The following is a 10,159-nucleotide window of genomic DNA, read 5'->3' as shown; positions in this document are numbered from 1 at the left end:
CTCTCAGAGAGGTTGTGGAGTCTCCTTCTCTGGAGACATTAAAGACCCACCTGGACATGTTCCTGTGCAATCTGCTCTGGGTGAACCTGCTTCAGCAGGTGGGTTGGACTAGATGATCTCCAGAGGTCCCTTCCAACCAAAACCATCCTCTGATTCCGTGAGAATCAACTGAGTCTTTTAAAAAGAAGTGAACCGATGTGGGCACTCACAGCCAACAACTAAAATGCTGTCTTCATTCACACCCCAGAGCAGTTGTTCCTAGGGCAGCAGGGAACCGAGAACATCTACCTTTACAGTTCTGCAGCGCAGAAAAGACAAACCAGCTGAGGGTCTTGTTCTGTAGTTTGCAGTAGACTTCAGGACGCCAAGTGACCCCTACAGACGTGTGTGCCTCTTTTCCACCTGAGCCAAACTGGATTGTGTTCACTAACTACATCAGTCTCGAGAACAGGCAGTTGCTCATCATGATGTAGTTTAAGTAAAATTTTAATGTGAAGTATTTTTTGCAGATGGCTATGTTATGGCACTGTGGTGCTAGGGCTGCTCAGCAGCTCTGGCAATCAGGTGGGTTGTGTTTGCTGCCTGAACTTACACCCGCATTTGATGTTTGTCATTGATAGTATTTTTGTTTTATTCACACCCTAATCCTCACGTCAGGAAGACTTAGTGGCAGAGACACTTGAAATCACAGATTTCTGAGATATCATCAGCCAGAAGCTTCCTGCCTTGCCCAACCTGCCAGTGCAAATGATGGAAGCAAATTCTGTGGTCATTGACTGTCTCCTAAAAATATCTGGCTGTGGCTCTCCAGATTCACAAATCTCAGCAATTATGGCTTAAATCTCTCTGCTTGTTTGCGTCATTGTAAAATAACAAAGTGTTTTACTAGTCCTTTTTTGATGATGAAAAAAATCAGCATTTTCATTAAGTATTAGTGTGGTTGAAGAGAGACAGATCAAGTGAAACTGAAGTGTTTGCTGAACTTGCAGCTGGAAGATGAAATGCAGAAAAGAGAATTAATGCCATCCAGTGAACTATTAATGGTGTTTTTACTTTATCACTGATTCTTTTACTATGAGGAAAGTTTGATATCTGGTAGTTTTTCTTGAATGTCAGTGTCACAGTAACGTTTTTTACCAAAAAAAAAAAAAAAAAAAGTCAGTATGTGGGATTTGCCTAAGTTGCAAAACTTGCAATATTTTATGCTTTAAAACTACTTGGAATTATTTCTATGTGGCAAGAAAATGGAGCGTACTTTAACAGAACACTTTGTTCTACAACTTCATCAGATGAAAATCAGCGTACTGTACAACTCTTTGGAGATTTTTAACCATTCTCATAGCTGAAGGCTTTTTTCCTAGTGTGCTGTTTTGCTATCATCAAAGGATGGAGTGAAGAAAATCTGGAAAGACTTAATTTTGTAGTATCACTGGCATTGCAACCCACAGTGGCATGGTGAGTGTTCTCGATCGATAACTGGGTTTGGGAGAACTCGGGAAAATCATTATAAAATCCTAAGAGTCATTGATTTGTTATAAGGTTGTTAGTCACTTAGCTCCAGCTCTTACTCCGTCCTGCCAGTTGTAAGAGGCTCAGGTTGCCAGAGGTGTTGCTGTGACTTTTCAGGGGGCTTCTACGGATACAAAGCCTCCCCTTCCTCCTCACTCTGTCTTGCGATGTTCTCCTTGATGGGTTTCACAGGGGTGTGTGCAAATGCTGGCCAAGGGCCCAAATTTCAAAACGGGTCCTGCTTGGAAATAATTATTTTGTTTGGGCTCTTTTGTGTGTATATATATATATATATGTATATGTGTGTGTATATATATATATATTTTTTTTTTTTTAGTGTATATATATATATGTGTATATGTATATATATACACACTATATATATACATGTGTATATGTATATATGTGTATATGTATATATACATATATATATATATATACACACTAAAAAAAAATAACATTACTTTTTATAGATTAATGTCTTAGGGTTTTTGCACATTTGTTTTCCTCTTTTCCAATACAGTTCTAAAATATTTACGGCCTTTTGACAGCCAGAAAAAATGTAGCCCTGTTTATAAGCTTTTAAAGCAAGTTTTATGGCAGCCTGGTACATTTTGTATCCGGGGGGAGCTGTAACCTGGTGGTTCCCAAACTGAATTCTTTCAGGTGTCGCTTTGTTCCTTGTGTTGCTTGTAACAACACTTCCCCCTCCCCAAAATCTCATCTTTTCTGTTTGACAAACCAGCTGAGGATGGCCAGCTGTTCCACATGGTTTTTGTCCTGCCATCTTGGGAGGGAGTCTCCCAACAGATGGGCTGCCTGAGAGCTACCCAAGGTGGGGATCTGCTCTGGGATCAGGGGTTGCAACGTGACCTTACCTAGTGGTATTTATTTATTGGCATTTATGCACCCCAGTACTTGTTTGCCTGCTCCCCATGATCTGAAAGTGGTTCTTTTAAATTACTTTCTCATCACAGCATTGAGATCAGTGGCCTTGGCAGGAAGCTTTCCAGATGTTTTTAATCAGTTGTAACAAATGCTTGAAAATATCCAACTGGATCCCTCTTACAAATAGAGCTTTCATCTTAGATTAGTACTATTCCGAGGGGTTTGTTCTGTGGGCTCCCAGTCCTCTAAATAACTGAAGTCATCATTGGCTTTTGGCCATTTGATTTAATGTCCTTGATGCCAGGAAAGTATTCAATAGCAGAGGAGGCAAAATACAAATAACATGAGCAGTAACATATCTATAATCCCTGGATCTTGCTCGTTAAACCCCACTGCCCATCCATGACCACAAGTAAATGGTTTTCTGTGGCAAAACTCACACATTGCTCACACCTTCCTCCCAGCAGAGTTCTCTCTGCAGCTGGTGTACCTGTGTCAAGGCAGCCCAAGAAGCTTCATTGTGTTTCCGAGACTTGTTGACAGTTATTGTTTCAGTGGGAAAGAGACTTCAAAATTACCATTATATGGAGGATTCTGAGGGGGGCGTTTGAACAGGACCTTTGATTATGGTGTTTATAATATTGTCATTTCAACTCTAAAAGCGAGGGAAAAACAGGCATAGGAAGTGCTTAACACATAAGAAACTCCATGTTATCCTATGTACCTTTGGTTGCTATTCTCTGCTGTAATTGGCCATTTTCTTCTTTAGCTGGGAAATGGTCTGTAGAATCAATGCTCTTCTGAGTTCTCACAGCAGCATGTGTGGATCTGCTGGATTCGTTTGTTGTGGCTGAAACTGAATGAACTTGCTGGAGAAAGATGAAAGAGTACAAAGGAACAAAGCAAAGCCTACATATAATTATATATCTGCTTTAAAGAATTGGAGAATTATGAGATAGGAACACCATACATAGGTTTGCAAATGTGTGAAAGCGTTTTATCTTTCTTCTAAACTGTTTATTTCTAGAAGTTTGATAGCAGACATGCCCTTCTAGAGGGAAAATCCGTTCACTATCAAAGGACACACACAGTAAAACGTTGCTGAAATGTTTATTTTGTGGCCATATCACCATCCTGATTAATGGAAATTTATATTATGTGTTGTGAGAGTTGCTAATGCCATTGTAGTCCTTAACGTGCTGTTGAGGTTTCCTAGAACAGGAGGAAGGAAGCAAGGCGCAGGCACTGGGTGCTTCATGGCCATGGTTCCATGGTGGCCGCACTCCATGGGGTGTGGGATGGGCGCTGCTCTGCCCCGGGACACTGCCGACATTCCAAGCATCTGCCCATCCCATGCCCACCAGTGGCTTCTGCTGACTCCGCAAGCGTATTGTCCTGTTTCATTTTACCACATGAGTGGCAAAAGCCACTGGGGAGCTGGGATTTGGCTGTTGTACTGGAAGCTCTTCGAGCAGGGTGAGCCAAATGTATGCAACACAGTTTAAAATACCCTGGTGGCGGTTCCTGATTATTTTGCCTCTCCATTCCCCCATTCTCTGCCCGCAAACTCTTGTGCTCAGTCGGAGGTTTTCCCAATGTGAGGAGGGGACTGCTGTCTGCATGGCTGCGTGATGGGGTATCTGTGGTGGGTTGCCCTTGCTGCAGAGGTGACCCTGGGGGGAAGTGAGCCCCTGGCCCCCAACTTGCTACTGGAGGTGGGGGCCCAGTGGGTGCAGGGAGTGGGAGCCGCTGCTTTCAGCAGCCCTGATGTCCTGCTGGGGCACAGCTCTTGTTCATGCTCAGTGATCACAGCCATGGGAGCCTGCAAAGGTCTGCCCTGGTGGGGCCAGAAAGCAGAGGAGACCTGCCACCACGGGTAGCAAGGTCTTGTCAGCAGATGGGAGGATTTCCCAGCTGCTGGTGACCTCTGACGCTCTGGCACACCGGTCTTGGAGGAGGGTGCAACAAATGACATCCACCTGCCTGGTTGTCATCAGTATGTGAGTCAGGAGCCACCAAGAGCACAAGCTCGTGCCTTTTCTCCAGCTGTTCCCATCCTCAGCCACCGTCTCAGGGTGCTGGGTGACCAGGCAGTGGTGAGCTGTTCCCTCCTTGCCACCCAGCTCCGCTGTGTGTACCTGCTGGGGTGCAAATGTGCCTCCCCCAAACCCACCTGCCTGCCGTGTGTGTCCCCATGCTCCAGCGAGTACAGGCTGCACAGCAGCTACCATGGAGTTGTGTTGTGAATGAGGAAGTTTATAGCAAAAATAGGAAATCTGGCACTTCCTTAAGAAAAAAAAAAAAAGGTAATGATTGTTTTATTCCAAAAGTTATGTTTGTGAGAGCAGCTCTCAGCAAAGGCTGAGTAATACAGCCAAGTACTTACAATGGCGTAGCTAAAAATTCTTGTGTGGGGATTTTTTTGCCCTGATAATCAGCATGCAGCTGCTGCTCCTTACCATGTGAGGTTCTGCGGGCACCACTGTATAGGTGGGGTGGTACTTCACACCACCCCTGCTCCATCTCTCACTCAAGAGACAGCTCCTGTAGTTTAAGGCTTCAGCCTCTAATTGTCCCCTGCGCAGTGGTCAGTCCTGAGTTCGCAAGCTCTGTTTCCTCCTGCCTCCCCCTCCCTCAGCAACACCCTGTGGCCTCATTCACAAAAGGACACGTCATCTCTTTGCTCATCGGTGATTTTTTTGGACACCCTGTATTAAATTTTTGCTGCGGTTGTATTGGCAGGGCAGTGGAGTTGCAACATGACCGAAAGGCTGGAGAGGGGGCTTGTTGCAACACCAAAGGCTGGTGTCCAGATGGGGTTAGTGCTGGTCACAGGCTCATAAAACAGCTTAGAGAGCCACTTGAGGGCAGCTGGTCCTACCCATGCCCTTGGAGCGGGGCCTGATTCTGAACTTGATCCAGCTTCAAAACTAGATCTTGTTGCTCGAGGTCCTGATTTTTCAAAAGAAAAACACACAACAACTCTGTTGCAACCGGACCTGTTATACCAAGGTTTCCCACAGACTTTTATCTCCCAGCTGGTTGACTCTACTGCATGATCAAGGTGTGAGCTCTGCCTGATGCTTTCAAGCTCTTGTTTCCCCAGGAGAAGAGCGACTGGGCATTGCCATCATGTCTTTGGGTCCTAAAAATACATGGTCTTAAAAATCCAACAGTCTTTAATAAGAGCCTGGGGAGTTGTCCCATTGTCTGGGGAGCTGTCCCAGCTGGGTCAGTGCTCACCCCCTGGCTGGCACACCAGCAATCCTCTATAGGCGTAATTAGTCTGCAACAGGGATTGTTACTGGACAGTCACTAATGCACACCCCTCCCTGGATGCATGTTGCTCAGGTGCGCTCTGTGTTTGAAGGCATGTTCCCAGCATCTGATACCTGTCCAGGCTGTAACCAGGGTATCACCAGAGCTGTTTGTAACATCAAGATGGGATTTGTCTCTTTCTCCACAAGAAGCCATGAGTCCCGCCATTTTCCATAGTCCTGGAAAATTAGTTTTTTACTACAGTACTGGGCCAACTACCTGTTGGGCTGGGTTCTTTTTTCTTCCAGAAACAGTCCTGTAATGCTGAAGGAGATCCATTGACGACTTGGTTTGCCAGCAGCATCTCAGAGCACCTGTGCCAAGGGTGACCACTGTGGGACAGCCACCTGGGGGATCTGTTGGGGTGGTAGTGCTCGGGGGCTGGCAGGATCCCCACTTTCTCTTCATGTCTAAAAGTGACACTTGGCAGCAGTGTGGGGAGCACTCTTGGTACCACTGAAGCCGTGGGGTGAGGTGCATCAGCAGACAGGGTGTTTTGGGCACAGGCCTGGGCAATGTGGGGTCCTGGTGTGTGACTCTGCATGCTGCAAACATTGCAGAGCTGCATCATGCTCCTTGGCAGGGTATCTGTTGCTTTCATGTTCCCGAGCTGGAATTTGGCTCTGGCACCGGAACCCATGTCTCCTCTGAGGACAACAATGCTGCTGCCTCAATGGTGCTTTGCTTTGAGCTCCAAAGCTCCCTGGAGGGTGACACCTGTTTCCTTCACAGGGTCTGGGAGGGCTTTGTGAGCCCAAGAAAACCCACCACAGGTGACACCACAGGTGACATGAAATCCCCTCTCTTGGCCCGTGCTTCAATCCTGCATCGCCCAGCCACACATCTTACAAAAAAAGCTGTTAGTGGTCATTTAACCCTCAGGCTTCCCAGCGTGCAGATGAAGCCAACTGGATGCTTTCCACACCTGGTTTCGCTCCTTGCTCACGTACAGTTTTGCTTTCCCAGGCTTTGCCCTCACCCCCACTTGCCCCCAGCCCTGCCCGCACCTTCTATCACTTCTCTCTGGCCCCCAGGGCACCAGCACGCTGGCCCAATGATCACAGGTACCTCCTGCGAAATCGCTGGGGTGACACTGGGGATTTTTGGCCACAGCATCACACCGGCATTAGATGCCACACCTCAGTGGCTGCTGATAAAAGGTGCGAGTTTTGGAAGGATTTATTATATTTACTGCTTCCTGCAGCCTCAGCCGGGGATTCCCAGTGGTGAACTCTGGATCATTTTAAAGGCAGGACCAGGGAGCTAGAACAGCCGCACCAGCAGTGCACATTGCCCTCCAGGGAGTTTAGGTGTTAATGCTGGGTTATGTCATTTTCAAAAACATGTAATTCCCCAGCCATGCATGTAGCCTGAACCTAATAGTTACGGCCAAACAACTTGTAAGCTCTCCTTTGTGATGTTTTTCCTCTTAGGCTGCTCTTCTGGGCAGTTGCACAGATTTTACTGCTGAAACTTCATCCTGCTGCCAGCCCTGAATGCCCCCAACCCCCCATAGTGCCATAGTGCTGCTGCCCTATGGCACCCTCCTCAATAATATTTCTGTCCTTAGCCTCAAAATGAAGTAGATATCAGCTGCAGCATTTCTGCTTCTTTTTTTTTAATTATTATTTTTCGGTTTACACATCCCACTAATAACCAGGCAAATCCAATTTCTTCTTACCATTGCTCCTGTTCCAGTAAAGCAGACCTGCCACTGAAATGAGCCTGACTCAATGCGCATGCTGTTTAATGGGCATATGCTGTGTTTTTCCATAAAAATGTGATTTGCATGGGCTTGTGTCAGGTAAATAAGCTCCCCATTAATTTTCTGGTTTCTGTGCTGGATCTTTTCTCCACAGAGGGTGCCATTGCAGAAAGATCGAAATAATTCAGTGCCTATTTCTCAGGTTTTTCATTGTTTTCATTCTAATTTTCAGGCTGGTGGGAACAGTGAACATTTGAGAATGAAGTGAACCACTAATTGGTAGCTTTCCCCAGTTAGACTTGGAAAGTTTATGCAAAAAGAATAAAATAGCAACCCAAAGTCAGACTATAAACAAATCAGTCAAAAGAACAGCTCCTGAGTGAAACCTGACCTCCCAGTTTGGAGCAAAAGCTGCTTTCCCTGCCCTGCTGAGTTACTCCCGGTGTTGGGACTCATGATATGGCTTTGCCACCATGTTTGAGGATACATTAAATTGGCATTCACTATTAAGCACTTCTTTTTTTTTCTCAAAACACATTCCCTGAAGCTGTGAAATGCTCCAGACTGGGAATCGGGCTCTTCTCTGTCACCCATGGAAATCTTCCACTGCCCGCCTGCAGCCTGTGGCAGCAGGTAGGGAGAGAATTCAGGAGATAATCTGGTCTGTTAAGTCGTTTACAGGCAAATAGGCAAAGGTAACAGAAAATTAAATTGCTTTTTTTCACTTTAGTACAGAGGAATTTTTTTCCTTCAGGGTTGTAAAAGTAGTTGAGAAAACTGGGAGTTGGGAAAAGTGAAGTATTTCGCAGTTTTTCTCCAAAGAAGGGACCAACGTCTAAGTTAGACTGGTTTCTGCTGATCCGCTGCCACTTTGGTTGCTTCATCACCAGGAATAAGCACCCCTGTTTTCAGCTGGGAACCACAAAGCAGGACTATCAAATGGAAAATGCGCGTGGATGAAGTGAGCAAAACAACAGGGAAAGGACCTGTGGTGCCCAGTGACAGGGCCAGAGGCAATGGGCACCAAATGGAACACAGGAACATCAGGAAACACCTCTGAACATCAGGAAACACCTTTTCACTACGAGGATGACCAAGCGTTGGCACAGGTTGCCCACGGAGGTTGTGGAAGCTCAATCCCTGGAGATACTCAAAAGCTGTCTGGACATGGTCCTGGACAACTGGCTCCAGGTGGCCCTGCTTGAGCAAGGGGGGTGGACCAGATGCCCTCCGTAGGTGTCTTCCAACCTCAACCACACTTCCACTCATCTCCTCAACCACCCTAGGATGTGCTAATTTTACCTAGGCTTGAGCAAAGTGAAAGTCTGGTTGGAAGACTAACTGCTGTGTTCTGTTCTGATGCCAGATTCATAACTAAAACCTCACAGGAGCTTACAGATAAAGAATGAAGAAAGAAAATACACAAATTTTAGGCAGTATTAACTGCCAGACAAATAACTTACAAAAATAGGTCTGCTGGAGGTAAGCTGGCTTGTGGGCCCCAGGCTCTTCAGGAGGGAGTTTGACCAGGGCTCAGCATTTTGGTGACAGCCAGAACAGGGCCCTGTGCTGGGGAAGGGGCAGCCCTTGGGAGCCCCTGCCCTCGGCCCTGCTCACCCTGTGGTGGAGCCCAGCTCACCCTCTGCAATCAAATGGTGGCCTCTGCTTTACTAGGATGGCTTGTCAGCAGGAGGAATTGTTTGGAGGTAGGTCAGTTCCCCTTTCTTTCTGACCTTATTAACAGGGACATTAACAAAGTTGAGATGTTTGATGCTTTCTTCGCCTCAGTGTTCAACGCTGATGATGGACTTGAGGGCCTCCATAACCCTGGGCTGGAAAACCGTGGCTGCGAGAATGATAAACTCCCAATCAATCCTGAACTTGTACGGATCTGCTACTCCAGCCAGATTGCTACAAGTCAATGTGGCCTGATGGGATCCATGTAAGGGTGCTTAAAGAGCTGGCTGACATCGTAGCTAGATGTCTCCCTGTGATTTTTCAACGGTCTTGGGAATCTGGGGAGGTCCTGGAAGATTGGAACCTGGCAAACGTTGTCCCAATCTACAAGAAGGGCAACAGGGATGACCTTGGCAACTACAGGCCTGTCAGCCTCACTTCTCTGCCTGGCAAAATCATGGAGAAGAGTGTTCTGGGAGTTATTGAAAAACAGCTGAACAACAACAACGCAGTCGTTGGTCCCAGCCAGCACGGGTTCACGAGGGGAAAGTCTTGTCTGACCAACTTAATTTCATTCTACAACAAGGTTACCCACCTAGTTGACCAAGGGAAGCCTGCTGATGTGATCTTTTCGGATTTCAGTAAAGCCTTTAATACTGTCTCTCACAGTATCCTCCTGGACAAGATGTCCAGCATACAGCTGAATGAACACACAGTGCAGTGGGGGAGCAATTGGTTGATGGGCTGGGCTCAAAGGGTTCTAGTAAATGGGGTTACGTCAGGCTGGTCACCAGTCACTAGTGGGGTTCCACAGGGATCCATATTAGGGCCAGCACTCTTCAATGTCTTTGTAACTGACTTAGACTCAGGACTTGAGGGATTGCTTTGTAAGTTTGCTCATGACACAAAACTGAGAGGAGCTGTTGACACTCTCAAGGGCAGAGGGGCCCTGCAGAGGGATCTGGACAAACTGGAGAACTGAGCAATCACCAACCACATGAAGTTCAACAAGGGCAAGTGCTGGATTTTGCACCTGGGACACGGCAACCCTGTCTCTACACA

The sequence above is a fragment of the Columba livia genome, chromosome 1 (genome assembly GCF_036013475.1).
Source record: "Columba livia isolate bColLiv1 breed racing homer chromosome 1, bColLiv1.pat.W.v2, whole genome shotgun sequence".
Lineage (NCBI taxonomy): Eukaryota > Metazoa > Chordata > Aves > Columbiformes > Columbidae > Columba > Columba livia.
This window is presented reverse-complemented; position numbering follows the sequence as displayed.